Source organism: Rhinolophus hipposideros, assembly GCF_964194185.1.
Source record: "Rhinolophus hipposideros genome assembly, chromosome: 12".
NCBI lineage: Eukaryota > Metazoa > Chordata > Mammalia > Chiroptera > Rhinolophidae > Rhinolophus > Rhinolophus hipposideros.
Genome location: NC_138058.1, coordinates 44,482,384 through 44,502,174, shown reverse-complemented (window position 1 = coordinate 44,502,174; position 19,791 = coordinate 44,482,384).

Here is a 19,791-nt window from a genome sequence, read left to right as displayed (position 1 = left end):
AAAGGCAGCACCAGAATCCTACTTAGGGAGGGACTTGTTTTGTTCAGGAAAATACTGTTTATGGACCATTTGGTTGTGAGAAGATAGGCAGGCCCTTGGGCAGAATCTGGAAGGATGAACTGAAGGAAGTGAGGGTTGACTTACTTTTCACAAGACACTTGGCGTCTGCTCACCAACAGGAAGGGCTAGAGACCCAGTGACACGAGAGGAGCCAGTTCAGCAGATGCACAGTTGAGACGTATAGCCTATCTAACTTTTAAGTTTGTGTTTGTATAAATTTCCTCCACCTCTTTCAGTACATTTTTCAGTGACATTTGCTACAACTAAAGGGCCTCTATGTACGTGTGCCTTTTTACTTTTGCTTTTTGCCTTTATTTGGTTTACACTGAGCCAAGGGGCCACGTGGTTGACACAGGGGAAGGCCAGCACATCTGGGATGGAGAGATGATCCATACGCCGAACCTCTGTTTAGGGGAGCTTAGAACCCTTTGCCCATAACTTCATTTAATCCTGCCACAGTAAAAGCCAGGGCTGGACAGTAGTTAAAAGGGTACAAACATTATTTTCAGGGCTATTGCAATAGGGAGAAAGAGACCTAAGTATAGAACTAGGCTCAATTCTGAATACAGCCTGAGCAAGTGGGAATTTATAGCCAAGGAGCAAGGTGGGGGACAGTGAAAGGAAAAGTACTGAGAGGAAACATTAGGGGAAAGGGGGAGATTCTGGCTAAACTGACCTAACAGGATTCTTGATGAAGGTAGGCCAGGGTAATCAGATAATACCTGGGGCATGATGAAGGATGAGAAAGCTGATTAGATCTTGTGGGTAATCAGATAGTGAGGTGGGGGTATTTGGTTAAATGGACTGATCGGGGTTCTTGCTAAAACTGGATTTTACAAGGAAGTGCACAGATGGGCCCAGGAGAAGGTTCAGGTGCCTGACTAAAGTTTGGTCAAGGAAAGAATCTTTGTCAATCCTCACAATCCACTAAGGTATCTGCCATCATCCTCATTTTACAGATGAGGAAACCAAGACACAGAGAGGTTATATAACTTGCCTAAGATCACACAGCTGGTGGATTAACACTCCAGAGCCCCCATTCTTAACCACTGGACCACACTGCTTTCTAATCCCCTCCCTACTGCAGTGACATTTTAAGCTCTGCCCCTCCCTCCAAGAATACAGGGATACCTTGGGCAGCTGTGAAATGGAAGTTCAAGGTCATTATGAGATGGCTTCTTAGTGGGCAAGGTGACCCAGTTCATACCTGGGTTGCGGCTTGTCCTGGGGCCTCTCCGGGCTCTGCCACTGGTGTTCCTAGAGAGTGTAGTGGCACAATATGGCTTTGCTAAATGGTACTACCCCTGACATTTGTAGAGGGCTCCATACTTTCTCTGCGTACTTTCCCATGTTCAGTCTAATTTAATTGACACAATCGTCCCAGGAAGTAGAAGAAATCATTGCTTCCACTTATGGATGAGGAAATTGGGGGTCCCAGAAGCCATGTGGGACCCCCTATCTGTAAGTAGCAGAATTCTGAACTGGAAAATGAGATCTGTTTTTCTTTTTACCCCACTGTGTTCCCTAATCATGTTAATTACTTTGAAAAGCAGTACCACCACCCTCTCAAAAAAGCCCACTCCCTAATTTTTTTAACATTTTAAAAGTACAGGCCCTAGTTGCTGAGGGTCTGGAGCTGGAAATAAGGCAGCATCCTTGGGATTCAGGGCAGGGCTCCTGAGATCAGGCCTTAGCCACCCTGTAACCTTGGGTTTATCCTTCCCGAAAAGGACTCTGGTTAGGGTAATTGTTGCATATTCATTCCCAGGCCGCTTTTACATAAATGCAGAGCCCAAGGTCGAAGATCAAGCTCTCACTGTCACTATTAACACTGCTCCTTGCAAAAAAAGAAAAACAGCCTTCAGTTAGCTTACTGAAGAGAGCGGCGAGTCCACTTCAGCTAAGGGAGAAATGAATGCAACAGAGCAGAGACGCCCCCATATCCTAACTGACTTTTCCTTTTCAATTTCTCTTTTACTTAATAACCTCTTCCTTGGCAGTGACTGACTATGTAACTGTCTCTGGGACTGTCTCAGTAAATGCATCCAAGACTCAGAGCAAAGAACAGCTGTCTGTCTATTGCAAGGTGTGCTGTGAGCCCCCGCTTCCACAAAACCTGGATTGAGCCCTTACTTGTTCCTATGGCACGTTTCAAGCTTGACACCAGGGGAAGCCCAGGCAAGATCCCCGCCCTCAAGAAACTCACAGGCAAGCCTGGAGTGGAAGGGGTGGGGAGGGAGAACTAATACGCAGGAAGAAAGGCAAGAAAACCAGTGCCTGAGGCTCTAAGAAGGGAGTTAAGGAAAGATGGGGGGTAGGGAGGCTCCAGGGAGGAGATGAAACCAATTCAACCCTGAAAGCTTGCTCATTCATTCCAGAGAGTTCCCCAGTGTGCTCCATGTTCAGGCCCTGGGGAAATAGCAGTGGATGGCCAAAGAAAAATTCCTGCCATCCTGGTGGGGAGAGAGGCCGTAAGTATACTGCAGAGCAAATTAGAAAGCAGTGAGTGCCACGGTGGGGAAATCTAACAGGGCATGGATGACGGGGTAGGAAGGGACTGTGAGTTTGAGATGTTTGAGGCATGGTCAAAGGGAGAGAAGGGAATAAACTCAAAGGCTGTCTGGGGGAGGCCTTCTGGGGAAAAGGAACGGAGATGGAAAGATGTGAGTTAGGAGTATAACCGCAGAATCAGCTAACGAGATACTGAGTTGTTGTTCAGAGACAACAGACCAAAACCGTAGGTCATACACCAAAGCATGTGCAGAGGAGAGAACTATGACTTCCAGCTGCACCCGGAACCAAAGTCTCGCCCTCCTCCCCCACACAGAACTCAAGGACCTGACACAACTGGAACTTGAACACCAGAACCCTTTCAAAGCCAAGGGCCTGTTGTCCAAGAAGATTTACCGTGTTTCCCCAAAAGATGCATTAGGGCTTATGTTCAGCGGATGTCATCCTGAAAAATCATGCTAAGGCTTATTTTCCAGTTAGGTCTTCTTTTCGGGAAAACAAGGTAGTGTTGATGCCCCTTTATCATAAATGGCCAAGTTCTAAGGTCCTCCAGTTCAAACTTGCCCCACCAGCACTTCTGCATACCTGCTCCCCCAGCGCCTTAAAAACCCTTGGTCTGGTCCAGTCAGTGAGCAAGATGCATTGGAGGCACTTTTAGGTACCCATCTTCTCGTTGAATGTCTCCTCGATCAATGAACCTTTCTTTACTTCAAACTCTTTCAGTTTGAGTTTTGGCTTTTTCAAGCTTTGGGAACAAGGACTTTGGGGCTGGAAACAGGAATGTTCCTGGAATTTCTGAGAAACAGCAAGGTTGGAGAGTGGACTCTTTCTTGGCCAGAGGTTATGACTGGGGAGTGTCCTTTATATAAGAAGTTAGTTACTCTGGGGAGCAGTACAGGCAGGCATTTCTGAACCTCCACTTCAGTTCCCCATGTGAATACCCGTATGGCTAAAAGGATGGTGTGTGGGGGTGGGGGTGGCAGCTGATAGGTCACAGGTGAGAAGGAGGGGCAAATCACATCAGGGCCTTAGCAGGCATTTCACTCTTCAAGGGACACCAGAGAAAGGTTAGGAGCAGAGGAGAAATGTGATCACATGTTGGTTCTCAAGAGATTACTCTGTTTTAAGAATAGTCTACAGGGGCCAACTGTGGAAGCAGAGAGACAAGTTAGTACAGTAGAGTTGATATGTGTACGCTTAATTTAAAAGAAACTGCTAAACAAATTTCCAAAGTGGCTTAACATTTTGCATTCCCATTTTATTCCAAATTCTTACCCATCAGTCTTTTTAATATTAGCCATTCAAGCGGGTATATAGTAATATCTTATTTTAAATTTTTGTTTCCTGGATGACTAATGATGTTTTCATGTGTTTGCAGTAGAAAGTTGATGGTGGTTTAGAGCAAGATGGTGGCAGTAGAGGTGATGAGAAGGGTCTGATTCTGGATATAATTGATCCGGAAAGAAGAGTAAGGTGATGTATTTCAGATGGGAGAGCCAATGGGCTCTAGAGCAGACCTCCTTCCTGCGTCCTGTGGGAGTGGGAACCACATCCAGACAAATTGGATCTCTGCCAGAATTGTCCCCAATATCCACTTCTCCTTCTGAGGCAAAAGAGCCTTGACTTTTGCTAGGCACATAGCTATCCAGAACTGGAGACTGCACTTCCCAGCCTCGCTTGCAGCTGGGAGAGGCCATATGACTGAGTTCTGATCAGTGAGATGTGGACAGAATAGTTGAGGGCAGCTCCCAAAGCCTTCCTTAACGGGCAACTGGCACTTACTCTGTGCCCGTTCTTAATGTTCTCTCCCTTGGGCCATTTGCCTGGACATGAAAACCACTAGCAATGTATTCTCAAGATTCTCAATCTATCCTCAAGATGGAGGATGCCAGAGCTGGAAGGACCCTGAGCCCCAGGCACCGAGGAGTGCTCTGTCAGTCCTAGACTGCCACCTCCCGAATTCTTGTGTGAGAGGAAGAGGGAAATAAATTTCTAGTTGGTTTCAACCATTATTATTTTGTTGTTGCTACTCTCAGTGAACCTAATCTGACTGATATGACAGGCGACCAACAGTGACAAGAGCTTTTTGGACGGAAGGGTCATAAACTTCGCCTCCAGGTGGGTAGGATTTAGAGAATCAGAGGCCATGTTGCTGAGCACTCTAGCCTGAGGCAGGATAAGAAGTGCACCTGTCTTGGGGGTGAGACTGCAGAGGGTTAGTGGGCCCAGAAGGCTTTGATCACCCCATTGAGACTTGGGCTGGAGACTCTTCTAAACCAAGAGAATCTGTACTGTTTAGAATGGCTCCTGGGGAACATGTACCCCAGTGTTTAACTTAAATGTATCATGTTACACGTTAAACCCCCTTTACTTATTCGCATGGGAATGTCTGTCTTCACCGCTGGAAGGCTGCGCCTCTACGTGCTCCTAGACATTATTCAATGCCACTCCCTATTCCCATACAAACAGACAGGCAGGCAGGCAGGCAGGCAGGCAGAGCTCATTCCTTAAAATCATTAAACCACCAGTCCTAACCTGCCCCTCTGGTTCCCTAAAGGTGTTCTTGTCATCCCCGAAGTCCAACTCCCAGACCAGACCCAGCGAGCTGGCCAGGGCAGGAAACCCACCTCCTCCCTCAGCATCTGCCCGGCCTGCGCTACTGGGCTCCCACTTGCTGAACAGCTCTATCCTCCCTCCGAGCCAGCTCCCAGACTCTTCCCTTTGCTCTGTGCCAGAGGAACCAGGCAGCTGAGCCAGCCTGGATATGTGGCAGAACTGCCCAAAGGGGACCTCATGCCTCCTCCTCCCTGCTTCCCAGAAACCTCCCTGATGTCAGTGATATGAGACGCAGGACCATAAACCACTAAAACGCCCAGCCCAGAGTCCAGCAACATCTTAGCTCTCCTCCGATGCCCAGGCTCCCAAGGACAGATGCAGAGGGTTTTCTGCACCTAGAAGTGCAAAACAGAAGTGGTCCTGTTTTCCTGTGAACTACATCACCACACTATGCTGGCATTGCACGGGGGCTTTGCGGAAGGATCACTGGGGAAAGATAGAGCTTTTTACCTGAGGTCAATTGATGTGCCTTTAACACTGGGCAGGGCCACTTCGATGCTGGTTCTGTTTACTAGGGAGATGGTGGAAGGCAGACAGAGAAGGAGGGAGGAGGAAACCGGGGTGGGGGTTGCTGCCCTCCACCCAGAAATCTGCATTCCTGAGACCATGAGTGTTGTTCCCAGCCTTTCTTCTACAAGGATGCCTCTAGAAGGCAAACTGGAGTTTTTTCTAATACTCAATTTGCTTCCAAGTTTTGATTACCCAGCTGCCATTCTAGTCACCAGTCCAAGCAAGGCTGTCACATAGATGATGTCATTCCAGCTGAAAATGAAGAAACTGGGGCTTTAATTAGCAGTAGAACCTCATCTCAGGGAATTTTAAGATTTCACTTAGGCTTTTTGAAATATTGTAAGTGGCCCAGTAACACCCACCACCGCCGCCACCACCACCATTCCCACCCTAACTCTGGCCCAGGACCCAGCCTGAGAACCAGTGACTCAACTCTAAGAAATGCTTCTAGTACTGCAGCCCTTTGAACATTCAGGGTCTGTGAGGGTCCTCCGACCATCTGCAGTGCCTCAGGGTGAGTCTTGACCTGGGGCATCACATTCCTAGAAATTCCAGCAAGTTCTTCATACCTCCAGATGCTGGTAGTGGGGAAAGTAGTTGTGCATGCACGTGAAGGGAGGGGAGAGGGGCTCAGGTTTCTTGAGGAAGCTAATGTTATAACTAATGAAATCCAAAAAGATGTGAAAATCCTAGCCCTGATTTGCAGCACTCCTCACACCTTCAGGTTACCCAGAGTGTTGTTTTTATAGAGAGAGGAGCAAAGCAGTCTTGAGATTTTCTCCTTCAGTGAGAGGGAGTAAGGATTCTTGAGTTTCTTCAAGTCCCTGACCCTCCCTTACTTACTGTGTGACCTTGGGCACATTAGTCAACCTCTGAGAGCCTCATTTCCTTACCTGAAAAACAATGTTCTGAAAATCAAATGAAAAATTCACATAGAGCATTCACTGTCTTGGACATATAATAAACACTCAAGTGATGTTAGCTGTTACCGTGTGTTTATTACATATAATATTATCCACCTTTATTGCATCCCTCACCCCATCTCCTCCTAAGAGGTTGGCTTGTGACTCCTGGGTCTGGCCAAGAGCTCCCTCAACATGGAGACAGTGCCTTCCCCACTGGAGTAGGTGCTCCTGCAGGGCTGAGATGTCCTCTCCCTCCTCTGTGCCACCTACCCTCACTCCTCCGCTGCAGGCCCAGTGCCAGGCTCAGCGCGATGAGGAAGGGGCCCAGAATATGCCACTGTAGTAAAGAAAAATAATTTTACCTGTACTCTTCTGAGTTCTTGGCTGAGACCTCTGTAATAAAAGACAGCTAAACAGTAGAAAAACAAACAAGTTTATTAACATGTTTACCTCATGTGTACATGGGAGATACCCAGGGGAAAATGAGAAACTCCCTGAGGTGGCTTAGAATTCAGGTTTAAATACCATTTTAATAGGGAAAGGGGAGAGGCCGATTAGAGGAGAGTAAGTGCTTTTTAGGGGAGATGAATGGGCCCTTAGAAAAATAGATGGGAAGTGTGACAGTTTGTGACAACGTATGTCTGGGGGTTCTGGTCTTCTCTCCTGTGATGGCAGTCAACCTTCGCTGGTGGATGAAACTCCTGGGGAGATCTATGGCAACTGAGTTTCTTTTGGAGGACCTGTCTTTAGGTAGATAAGGGAGTTCAATGAAAGCGTCTCCCTGTCTTCACTGATTTCCAAGTGTCGACAGCTCAAAATCAATAACCCCGAATGGCATATTTTGGGGTGGCGTGTTCTGCTACCCTTCACCATTGTGGTATGAGGACTATTTGAAGCTGAAGACATTTGAGAATTAACAGCTGCAGGAAGAAACTTTTCCTGAACTTTCTTTAACTTCCTAACAGCAGTTTCCATAAAGAATTCAACTGTCATAAATCCCTTCCCCAGGAGTTTCACAGCAGGAAAGATTGACTTATCACTGACTATAAGAAATCAGCGGATGTCAGCATCTGGATAAGAAATCTTCTGAACAGACATTGTCACAAAACTATCACATCTCCCATCTGTTCTCCTAAGAGCCCATTAATTTTTCCTAAATCATTTGTTCTCCCAGCAGCACTCCTATTCCCCTCCGGATCCCCTGTTAAGATGGTATATAAGCCCCCGATTCTAACCAACTCCTTGGGTCACATTTTTCTGTGAACTCCTTTATATATGTAAGTTAAACAAGAACATCTTTTCTCTTACGAATCTGTCTTTTGTCAGTTTAATTTAAAGGTTCCGTTTGTAGAACTTATCAGGGTAAAGGAAAATTGTTTCCTCCCTAACAGTGAGGACTCCCTGATTGGCTGGCTTACTGGCCAATATTTTATGTCACGGCATTGAGGTTTTCTTCCAGGAACCTTTTAAGACTGTGGCGAATTGAAGAAAGTATGCAATTCCAACAGAGAAGTTGCCCAGGGAAAGGGCAATGGGAGGTAAGACCTTTGTGAGGGCATCGCATTCCCAGCTGGTGCTTCATTTCCTTGGCTCAGAAGTGCATTGCGTGTGTGCCCAGTGGTGACCAGTTCCTACAGAACTTCTCACAGTAGCCAAGCCCACAAGACTGATGGGTAAGACCAGCACAAGGAAAGCCAAATGGGGACCGAAAGGTGCTTGGTGAGTATTGAACTCAGAGTAGGTAGACAGTGTTTGATGATCCTGCCGTCTGAGACTAACAGAGAGCCCGATATCAGACCACTATGTATGTCACACAACTCCAGGGGGCACCATTCTCCTTGTGGACTGTGCTAAAGGAGCCCCACCCCCACCCATTACCGAAGTTGTGCAATGTGGAAACAATTGCAGAGCCACAATCATCTGGAGGTGTGTCTATTACAAATGTGAATTTGGGGGCACCACTCCAGACCTAAGAATTCACCATCTCTGGCAATGGGCTTGGAAAACAAACTGCCACTAACTGCTTTTGTGGTTCTCTCTCCACACACAGGCCTTCTGATCTGTAGATTCCTCTTTAGATATGTTACTTCTTTCAATTAGGGCATTTGGGGAACCAGGGAGCTCTTTGATCTCACAAACACTTTGTATATCTCTGCTCTGATACAGTAAATATTTAATTTATATTTTAGTATCAGAGGTCAATTTGATTTAGCTATATCTGGTGAGGACATTTAATTTAATTTTTTTTAATCCTCAGAGGCTCCTGTTATTGTGACCTTAGAATTTGTTGTACAAACTAGCACATGAAAGCCATCCATGGTAAAGTTTCCCAGTGCGCGCCTGTCAGTGTAACAGTGGGAGGCCATCCATCACCTCCTACAGAATTCTGCTGCTCCCTCTGCTCATATAGATGCAGGTAGTAAGTGCCCTTTGCTCTAGGTGAAAGGTGTAAGCCAGTGTGTTTCCGTTTTTGTCTTTTTGTTTTGTTAGACCAGCGTTGGCTACCCCTAAGCTTAGGAGCTCTAAGCTTGACTGCTGGTGGGTATGGAATGATGGAATGTGTGTATTTTCACTGGGAGTCTGGGTAGGGTGGTTGACCTTCTGGGATTGGGCTGGACCATCCAGTTTGTGCCACTGTGCTGATGATATATGAATAATGTCCCCTTTCCACTCATGTGCTAGTTTGTACAACAAATTCTAAGGTCACCATTACAGAAACCTCTTAGGAAGCAGAGGATAAAGATTTTCACCCCTTTCCTTTTGAAGATCAGTTTTCTTAAAATAGCTTTGTGGCCTGAGGTACCCTGATTGAGGTCAGAAAATGACATGGGATCCTGGGGGGAACTCCCCAGAAGGAGATGAGGAGGCTGGATCACGAATCAGGCATAATGTGGCCCTGGAGCTGCAAACTTCTCCCAGCCCTGCAGCCCCCTGGCTCTGTATGCATGTGTGTGCAACTACATGTTTCCATTCATTCATTCAGGTATGTTTACTGTACCTGTCCTATGCTAAACTCTAATCTCTCTGTGGGATACAGCAGTGGAAAATGTATACCTTACCTTATTGGAGCTTATTTTCTCTTGAGGGTAGAAAGACAATTTTTTTTAAAAAAAGGAGTAAGTTAAAATACTATCATATGACATTAAGTATGATTGAGGAAAATGAGTCAGACTAAAGAGAATGGGAAGGGGCAGTTATTTTATTTACAGTATCAGGGAAAGACTCACTGATAAGGTGACTTTGAGCAGAGACCTGAGGGAACTGAAAGAGCAAGCTGTGAGAAACTGGGGGAAGAGAGTTCCGGGTAGGAGAAACAGCAGGTGTAAAGACCCAGAGTCCAGACAGGCTTATCTGATCACAGAGACTGGGGGGAGGTGAGTGGAAGGAGGAAGGGAAGCAGCAGAAAAGAAAGGGCAAGAAGGTAAGGGAAGGTTTATTTTTATACTGTACTTGATGGAGGAGTATCCCTTTACCACCTAAGTTCTTGGCTGGGGCCCCAGTAACAAAAGACAGATTAAGAAATGCAAAGCATCCAGATTTATTTAATGTAAATTTATGTGACACAGGAGCCTTCCTAAGGAAGTGAAGACCCAAAGATGTGGTTTAACGTCAATGTTTTTATGCTAAGTTTGATGAACAGTGGAAAGTCGTGGAAGCATATGGTAGGACAAAGAGGGTATGAGCTAAGGTTACTAACTGGGGGAAATTTAGAAGGCCTGTTTGTTAGAATTTTTCTGGGTGTCCCTCTGTCTTGGAGATAAGGATGCTCCTTCCCTTCAGGTATAGGGGAGCACCTCTCACATGAGGGTCTTATGACCTTCTTCAGGGGAAAATGGTGGGGGAATGCATCTGCCCATTTTCTCAAATTCCTGCAGCTTAAAATATTCTATATGTCAACGTGCTGTATTTGGGGGTAGCATGTTCTGTCAGTACTCATGAGAAGTTTGAGCAGAAAAGTAAGTTAATCTACCTATGTTTATAATCACTTAAACTTTTTATTGAGATTTCAAAGCTACTCAAAAGTAGAGAAAAGAGTCAAAGAAACTCCCTGCACTATTACCCAGATTCAACAGCTAACAAGATTTTGTCAGTTTCTTCATCGATCTCGTTTCTTTGCTGAAGTATTTCAAAGGAAATTTCAGACATTATGTTGTTTTACTCCTACATTCTTCAACGTGCATCTCAAAACAATGTGGTCATTTTCTTACATAACCACGATGCCATTATTTCACCTATATCAAAGATGATAGTGATTCCTTGGTGTCAAATAATATCCAATTCATAACAAAATTTCCCAGATTGTCTGAAACGTAAGTTTCTTTAACATTTGATGTGTTTTAATTGGGATCCAGACAAAATTCACCCAATAGATTTGGTTGTTCCATGATCCATCTTTAAAGCAATGAGTTTAATTGAGAATAGACCACGGCTGGGCAAGGAAGCTCCAGAAAACCGGTTCTGAGGCCATTGCTCTCATCCAGTTGAGAGATGGTGGGACTTGGACCGGAATAACAGAGGTCATGAAAGGGGGTGGATTCTGCATGTGTTTTTTGTTTGTATTTTTCTTTAAGATTTTATTGGGGAAGGGGAACAGGACTTTATTGGGGAGCAGTGTGTATTTCCAGGATTTTATTAAGGAACAGTGTGTTTTTCCCAGGACGAATCAGCTCCAAGTCAAGTTGTTGTCCTTTCAATCTTTGTTGTGGAGGACGCAGCTCAGCTCCAAGTGCAGTTGCTGTTGTTCCATCTTAGTTGCAGGGGGCATAGCCCACCATCCCTTGCAGGAGTTGAACCAGCAAACTTTGTGGTTGAGAGCACGTGATCCAACCAACTGAGCCGTCTGGCCACCCGGGAGCTCAGTGGAAGCTCAGCGGCAGCTCAGCAGCAGCTCCTTGTCTTCATTCTAGTTGCAGAGGACGCAGCTCATTGGCCCATGTCAGAATCGAACCAGCAGCCCTGTTGCCCAGAGCTTGCGCTCTAACCAACTGAGCCACCTGTCCACCCCTTGCATGTGTTTTGGAGATAATGCTGACAGTATTTGCTGATGGACTGGATATGGAGTAGGAGAGTAAAGGGATTACAATTTTGGCATAAAGATAATTTTAAAGTGAAAACATTTGAAATCTCATCCGAATTTCCCTTCTCTGACTAAAGCAGATAAAGACTAAGGAAAACAAAGCCTCTGTGAAGGTCAACAGGGTCACAGGGACTGAGGCTGGACGACGCTCTGGACCCAGACAGCTTGTGCAGCCGTGCGTTTTGGGGACAATGGAGAGGTTCATCGTAGAGATTCTACAACAGACAGAGCTCAGCCTGGGAGGCAGCATGTGGGGCGCTGTGAGCTGTGGGCAAGCTCTGTTGGTCTGGGTAGGACTGCCTTCCACAGCAACACCAATAACATTTGTAATAATTTACGACAGAGAAGCCTCTAGCGGAAGATAATGGATTTTCTGCTGATAAGAGCAAGTGACAGCTGGGAAGATTGATTTGAAAAATCGAAGAAATCAAAGGGATGTAACCCTATTTGCACCTCTCACTCACAGAACAGATCATATCAGTTTCAAAAAAGTCTGAAATTAGACGCATGAGGGGCAGTCTCTATTCACCATAGCCCTAAGTTCAGCATCTCTTGAATATTACAATTAATTTTAAACAATCTCAAAGCAGAAAGCTCTCTTTTCCCTCCCTGACCATTTTCAGGCTGTCGCCTCTCTATTGTTTTCTCTCTCTCCATCTTGTCCAGAATTCTAGGTAGAGTCTCTTCAGGCACAGTCAGGGTTGCGAACAGGCATGGAATTATCATTCTGGACCAGAATCTTCCATGCCTGCCATCCCAAACAATCTAGCCCCCTTAGTTCTGTGAGTTTGGAACACTTAGGGAAGTTCTCATAGATGTCAGATAGCTGCGTTCTAGATGGTCGAGGTGTTTAAGAAGTCTTTGTTCTCAGAAACCCACTTTGAGTGGTAAGTGCATGGAGCTGTCAATCTCACAGGCATCCTGGTACTGGAAAACATGCAGCCAGAAAGTCCTCCTCGGGCCTGGAACAGGGAGGCTCGGAACCACGGCTTCACCCTGCCCTCCCCTAGGGAGCCGTGTAGACTTGGAGAGCCTGTTCCATCCCTTGGCTGTCGGCTTCCCCCTAGTTTCTCTGTTCCCCAATGACCTCACATTGTATATGACTTTGTACAATGACCATGGACTGTGAGTGGGAGCAACTCCAGGGGGGAAGCAAAGCTGCCTTCTATAGTGGGGAGCCCTGTATCCACAGGCAGATTCTCTGTCTAGGGCCAGTTGTCTGGATTAGGGACAGGTCCTGTTCTGTGTGTATTTTGAGGGCACTGTAAATCTCACGCACAAAGTTTTTCCACCTCCCTGCTCCAGAAATTATATTAGAGCTTCTGTTGGGTTAAGCCGTCTACAGAAAAGGCCGTGGGGCTGGGGAGGAGCAGAGATGGACAGGAGTCTGGCCCTTGAAGAACTACAATAAAAGGCAGTTTGTGATAGTCACAGAAGGGGTCTCACGCTATAAATATATTTGTTGAAGGGAGATGAGTTGACAAATGTCCACACTGCAATGGATTGTAGGCCTCTGGGCTGGGGAGGTCAGAGTAAGTCGAGCTGCTGGAAGAAGCTGGACTAGAGCTCACAGGACAATGATGGGACAGCTTTGGATATGCGTAGAGAGAAAGGGGTCATTGAACAGGGGAAATGACCCCCAAGGTGTTCAACACCCAGCCTCAAAACTTTGAGTCTCTCCAGTACTGAAGCAATTCTCAAAACAAGATTTAAAAACAAGATTCATTCCAGTATAAAATGGACATGTGCTAAAGATTTTATTCACCTTTTTAATGGGGGAAGGAGTGAGACGGTAAGGCTGACAGAAAGAACATTCTAGGGGTCAGGGCAGGTGAGGTAGAGAGGGGAAGGAGGGGAGTGTGGCTATAGAAAGGCAAGATGAGGGACTTTTGTGGTGATAATTTGTTCTGTATCACCTGTATTGGGGTCAATATCCTGGGTGTGACGGGGCACTATAGTTTTGCAAGGTATTACCGCAGCGGGGGGTGGGGGGTGGGGGTGGGGGGTGGGGGAGGTGGTAGGTGGGGGTGGGGGGTGAGGTGTGGGGGGGACTGGGTTCAGAGCACTTGGACTCACTGATTTCTTACAATGGCATGTGACCTTTCAATTATCTCAAAATACAAAGTTGGGTATTTACAGACAATTTCATAAAGACACGTTGGAATAAGGTTGCTGAGTTCTATATAAAAATTGCCTGATGGCCTATGGAGCAATAAAGATAACCTTTGTGGTTATCATTTCTCCTATATATAAATCATCTACATTTCTACTAGACACAAATCTCGGGTTAACATGCAACTTCACAGACTATGAGACCATAGTTAATAGTAAATAGCAAAGGCAAACAATGGTATATTCTCTTTTTTTAAAAAATTAATCTTTAAAAGAACATGCAAATGTCAGGAAAGAAACACTTTTCTTCTACCCTCTAAGATCACTTTTTGTGGGCCTGTGAATTAAATTGGCAAATGGAAGATTAGGAAGAAAAAAGACTTTTTTTTGTTCATGTGTGTGCATAGGAGTTCATAGAAAAATGTGACTCAAAGAGATGTTTAGAATTTGGAGCTTCTTTGCCATTTTAATAGGGGAAGAGGAAGAGAAAAAAGGGGGCTTTGGGAAAAACAAATAACTTTTAGGAAAGAAAAATAGGCCCTCAAAGAATAGATAGGACATATGAAAGCTTTGTGACAACGTCTGTCTAGGTGATTTCTTATCCCTGATCACCAAACTCCTGGAGGAAGGGATTTATAAGAATTTTTGCATTCTTTCAGGAGGCTTTGCTTTTAGGCAGATAAGGGGAGTTCAGAAAAAAATAACTTCACAGTGATATATTCCAGATCCTTTCAGAGTCACCTTCTTGGCCTTATACAAGTTTAAAAATACACACACACACACACACACAGTAGTCCCCCCTTATCTGCTGTTCAGTTACTCATGGTCCAAAAATATTAAACGGAAAATTCCAGAAATAAATAATCCATAAGTTTTAAATTGTGTGCCATTCTGAGTAGCCTGATAAAATTTTGCGCCATCCCACTCCATCCTGCCTGGCGCATGAATCGTCCCTTCATCCAGTGTCTCCGTGCTGTGTACTCCCCCCACTCGGTGGTCACTTAGTAGCCAACTCAGTTATCAGATCATGACTATCAGGGTATCCCACTGTTTGCGTTCACGTAAACTTTATTTTACTTAATAATAGCTCCCAAAGTGCAAGACTGGTGATGCTGACAATTCAGATATGCCAAAAAAAAGCCGTGAAGGGTTATGTACGTATAGGAAGAAACACGGTATATATAGGGTTCAATACTATCTTAGGTGTCAGGCCTCCACTGGGGCTGTTGGAAAGCATCCCCCGTAGATGAGGAGTAGACTACTGTGCGTGCATGTGTGTGCATGTGTGTGTATGTTTTAAACACCAAGTACATTTGGATTCCCTGAATTCCAGCTTCCAGGACTGCCCACCTCCCTCACATTGCCCAGTTGTTGTAGGCCTACTTTTGGTCCAGCACTCCCTCCCACCTCTTCTCAAACAGCCCTAATATCTTCACCCACAGGTGAAGTCTGTCTTGTGGTGGGGCTGGGTACCAATAGTCTTCCTCTCTGTACACGCCTTGTATGCTCAGGAAAGAGCAACTGAAACACTTGTCACTTAGTCTCTCAAAAGGAAGGTAATACCAATGCAGTGGGATATCATGCATTGTAAGCTTCTAACGGGAAGATTCCTACACAGAAATTATTCCCTTATTCTGCCCTCTCTCTCGCTCCCCTGCTTGCCCTTTCAGAAAAACCCACTGGGCCCTCCATCCTGCCCTGTGTGACCCCTGGGCTTCCCCGTCACTTCTTCCCAGGTTTGCCCACACACTCAGCTCTCCCCAGCATCCATGCCTGTGCCGGCATGCTGGCCTCTGGGCACCCCAGCTTTGAGATCAAAGAGAATGTTAGAAAAATTAATGTGTCCAATAACTGCAGCCTCTATTTTTATTAGAACAAACTTGCTCAGGAGTGGGGAAGCTGTCCCTGAAGACAGCTTTTCCAGACAAGCATACTGTCTCCATCCTGTTTCTGAAATTAAAGTGGCCTCTTTATTAGAAAAAGGGTGATTTCAGGAGAAGTTTTCTTCCTCCGGCATCACTAATATCCAGAGGTCCCAGTTACCGCACCTCTGACCCTCTCAGAGGTCAGAAGGAGTGGAGGGCATGGATGGATGCCCCAGGGCTGGCCTCCTGCTGGGTGAGTCCCGAGCCACCCACCTGCATTATGTGCATTCAGGGGCACAGTATCCTCCCTAGATTTTGCTCGGGGCCTGTAAACAGGCACTCACTAATGAAAAAATATTCAGCTTTATCTGACCTGTTATACCCAGTCTGTTCCTGGATTCTCTCCCTGACTCAGGTCTGTCAGGATCCACCTTCTGCCTGGTCCTTCCAAAATAAATGACCGCTTTGTTTGGGGGGTTCTATTGCTGGTGTAAGAAATTTATGGGGTGATGTATATAGGTTCATTATCTTGATTGTGATGATGGTGTAGGGGAGGAAAAAGTTTTCCTCAAATACTCTTAGGGTCCCTGGCTGGGTCTGAAAATTGAACTGACAAAAGCAGATTAACAGGAGGAAAACATACAAATTTGTTTAAGTTTTATGGGTACAGGGGCTTTCATAAGGAAATGAAGACTCAAAGTAACAGATCTGAGTGTTTTGATGCTAGGTTTGATGAAGAGTGAGCAGTCAAGATTTTTCTGCATTCACTTGCCACCCTCACAGGAATATGATGGGTCAGAGAGTATGAGGTAAGTACAGTAAATCAGGGGAGACTGAGCAAGGCCCGTTAGTTAGAATTCTTCTCTGCGTCCCTTTATCTTCAGGGGCAAGGATGCTCCTTTCCTCCAGGATATGGAGGGCACACACCCCTCACATGAGGGCTTTATGACCCATTTCAGGGAAAAGGATGCTTTTTTCACAAACTCCTTCAGCTTAAAATATTTAGTATGCCAGGGTGCCATATTTTGGGGTAGTATGTTCTGAAAGCCGTCAATGGCTTCAGGGAGATGTACATATAAAACTTATCAATCTGAACACTTCAAATATATTCAGTTTATTGTATGTCAATTATACCTCAACAAAGCTGTTTTTTAAAAAGTTAAGTCCCTGAAGATTTTTCTGCATTCATTAGCCATCCTTAATGAAACCAACAACCGTGATGCTACCATTTAAATATTGTCCGCCACCTTGAACCATTATAGCTTTCCTACTTTTGGGTATTAAATATTTTTACTTTTATAGACATAGTAGATGGTATAAATTTTATTTTTATGTTTTTATTCAACACAATAAAATGTGTCAACTTACTGAAAAAGCATAATTTTCAAAAAGTTGAAACATGAATCTCATGCAAATAAAAACATGAGCACATGTCAAATATTTATTTAACTCATTATGAGGCAACCAGCAAGATGGTAAGGCTACTCCAAAGAGAATCTGGGACAGTGAAGTTTCTATAGTGCCTAAAAGAAAGAATGTGTGCAAAGTTTGCTAATTTAGATATAAAACTTAAATATCCTATCAGCCCAGCATGACCCTAGAAGGAAAGATAGTAATAATCCCTTTTCCCTATTTCCAAGTTTTGGAACATTTTACTTACCATGCCTTTGGTCACCTAAAGATTTTGTTTATTTTTTTGCTTTGTTTTGTTTTATTTTAAAATTTTGCTGATGCACTCCAGAACTTTAGAACTGCTAGCTCTGGAAAATCTTGGGTTTTTTTGTTTGTTTGTTTGTTGTTGTTGTTTTACGTAAGTGCTAATTCAAGAAAAATTAAAATGCTTACAAGAGGCATTTTCTACTCATTCAATACAAAAATAGCTTTCCTGTATTCCCTGGAAACAATGTATGTATGTTCTTACAACTTTTATAACCTGATTCTTGTGATAGAGAGATATTAATGAGAAAATGAGTCTGCTTTTAACAACTGAGCTTTTTCAAGAAGCAGCTTTCTAATCTTCATCTTGAATTTTGATCTCCAGCCCCAGTTTATCCTGCTCAGACAGCTCTTCTAAATCCCCCATTTAAGAGATTTACTGGCAAAACCCTGCAGGAATGGGACCCCAGAGGCTGGTGATAGGATAGAACTGGGGAGTAAGCAGAAGGATCCAGAAAAAGGAAGGTGGGGTTTGCAGCGTTGTAGTTCTACAGAAGCCCAGCCAAAAGTCCAAGACTGCTCAATCAAGATCCTTAAGAGGGCAGGAGAAAATTTTACTGAACCAGAAGCACGGTGTTTTCAAAGCAGCCAAGTGGGCTTAGAGAATTTAAAAGGAAAGCATTTCATTTAATGACCTAATCCTTCCTAGATCAGTGAGGGCAGGGAGGAAAAAGTCCTAGCTGCCCTTCCTCTGCCTCCAAGTCATTATGGGTCCAAGTGAGTGGTATGCTAATGGCATAGTCAACTGAATCAATGTTGTAACCCTCCAGATGGCACACATGCAGGTACCTGGTCCTTCTGAAGGTAATGCTTCCATCCCTAAGAGGGGTTCATGGTGGCATTGCAGACACTGCGTCAGGCCTGTGGAACTGGTATTACTGGGTGGGACAGTGGGTGGCCTATTGTTGTTCCTACACTGTTCAATATGGTAGCCCCTCACCACATGGAGCTACCGAATAGTTGATAGGTGGCTAGTCCAAACTGAGATGCGCTCAACGTGTAAAATGCACATCCAATTTCAAAGACTTACTATGAGAAAAAGCATGTAAAATATCTCAATAATTTTTTATATTAATCACATGTTGAAATGATATTTTAGCTATATTGCACGAAATAGATTATTAAAATTCCAGCCAACCAGCTCAGTTAGTTAGAGCATGGTGCTAATAACACCAAGGTTGCCGATTCGATCCCCACATGGGCCACTGTGAGCTGCGCCCTCCTTAAAAAATACATATATACATATGTATGGACATATGTACGTACATACATAAAAATAAATAAATTCCCTGTATCTTTTGACTTTTAAAAATGTATCTTCTAGAGGGCCCGCCCAGTGGCTCAGGCGGTTGGAGCTCCGTGCTCCTAACTCCGAAGGCTGCCAGTTAGATTCCCACATGGGCCAGTGGGCTCTCAACCACAAGGTTGCCGGTTCAACTCCTCGAGTCCCGCATGGGATGGTGGGCTCCGCCCCGTGCAACTAAGATTGAACACGGCACCTTGAGCTAAGCTGCCACTGAGCTCCCGGATGGCTCAGTTGGTTGGAGTGAGTCCTCTCAACCACAAGGTTGCCGGTTCGACTCCTGCAAGGGATGGTGGGCTGCGCCCCCTGCAACTAGCAATGGCAACTGGACCTGGAGCTGAGCTGCGCCCTCCACAACTAAGACTGAAAGGACAACAACTTAACTTGGAAAAAAACAGTCCTGGAAGTACACACTGTTCCCCAATAAAGTCGTGTTCCCCTTCCCCAATAAAATCTTTAAAAAAAAAATGTATCTACTAGAAAATTTAAAATGACCCACATGGCTCATATCATACTCTTTTGGCCAGTGGTGACCTACTCTGTCATTTGCCTTCCCACACCATTCTTGAGAAGTGACCACTTCTCAGGCTGTCATTCTTCCCATCTCTCTTGACAGGAGTTTGCAGCTCTGCTCTTCCAGGGCTCATTCATAGGATGGATGCCTCTTGTCCCCAGGTAGTAGTTATTCCATTCGTGCTCCCTGAAATCAACGATACAGGGCCATGGTACAGGACTGTGGAATCAGGAGACTTGCAATGTAGTCCCAGCATTGCCACTGAAAGGTGGCGGATTATGCCACCCCCAAATATGCCACTTTGGCATAGGGATTATTTTTAGCTTAAGGAAATTGAGAGGAAGCAAATACAAGAAAAACTCTCTGCCCCCCCACTATTTGTCTAAAAGCAGGACATCCCTTGTCTACCAGGAAGAATTGAAGTTAATCGGTGAGATGATTCTAGACCCTTATCAGCCTAAAAACGGCACCAGAGGAATTGATACATAAATTTTACTAACTATCCCTTATCTTCCATTAGTTACCCCATTTTTTACCTTTCCCAAATTTCCCACTCCTAGAAACTCAAAGACCTTTGTCTTTGCCTTGTTACTTCTCTACAA